Source organism: Perognathus longimembris, chromosome 4, assembly GCF_023159225.1.
Source record: "Perognathus longimembris pacificus isolate PPM17 chromosome 4, ASM2315922v1, whole genome shotgun sequence".
NCBI classification, from domain to species: domain Eukaryota; kingdom Metazoa; phylum Chordata; class Mammalia; order Rodentia; family Heteromyidae; genus Perognathus; species Perognathus longimembris.
The window spans coordinates 1442133-1443188 of record NC_063164.1 but is presented as its reverse complement, the minus strand read 5'-3'; positions in this window follow the sequence as shown (position 1 = coordinate 1443188).

Below are 1056 nucleotides of genomic sequence, written 5' to 3'. Positions count from 1 at the left end.
GTGAGCTGCATGTTCTGCAGGTCCGGATTGGAGCTGTGCTGTGAGCTGCATGTTCTGCAGGTCTGCATTGGAGCTGTGCTGTGAGCTGCATGTTCTGCAGGTCTGCATTGGAGCTGTGCTGTGAGCTGCATGTTCTGCAGGTCCGGATTGAAGCTGTGCTGTGAGCTGCGTGCCCTGCAGGTCTGGATTGGAGCTGTGCTGTGAGCTGCGTGCCCTGCAGGTCTGCATTGAAGCTGTGCTGTGAGCTGCATGTTCTGCAGGTCTGCATTGGAGCTGTGCTGTGAGCTGCATGTTCTGCAGGTCTGGATTGGAGCTGTGCTATGAGCTGCATGTTCTGCAGGTCTGCATTGGAGCTGTGCTGTGAGCTGCATGTTCTGCAGGTCTGGATTGGAGCTGTGCTGTGAGCTGCATGTTCTGCAGGTCTGGATTGAAGCTGTGCTGTGAGCTGCGTGCCCTGCAGGTCTGGATTGGAGCTGTGCTGTGAGCTGCGTGCCCTGCAGGTCTGCATTGAAGCTGTGCTGTGAGCTGCATGTTCTGCAGGTCTGCATTGGAGCTGTGCTGTGAGCTGCATGTTCTGCAGGTCTGGATTGAAGCTGTGCTGTGAGCTGCATGTTCTGCAGGTCTGGATTGAAGCTGTGCTGTGAGCTGCATGTTCTGCAGGTCCGGATTGAAGCTGTGCTGTGAGCTGCATGTTCTGCAGGTCTGCATTGGAGCTGTGCTGTGAGCTGCATGTTCTGCAGGTCTGCATTGGAGCTGTGGTGTGAGCTGCATGTTCTGCAGGTCCGGATTGAAGCTGTGCTGTGAGCTGCATGTTCTGCAGGTCTGGATTGAAGCTGTGCTGTGAGCTGCATGTTCTGCAGGTCTGGATTGAAGCTGTGCTGTGAGCTGCATGTTCTGCAGGTCTGCATTGAAGCTGTGCTGTGAGCTGCATGTTCTGCAGGTCTGGATTGGAGCTGTGCTGTGAGCTGCATGTTCTGCAGGTCTGGATTGGAGCTGTGCTGTGAGCTGCATGTTCTGCAGGTCTGCATTGAAGCTGTGCTGTGAGCTGCATGTTCT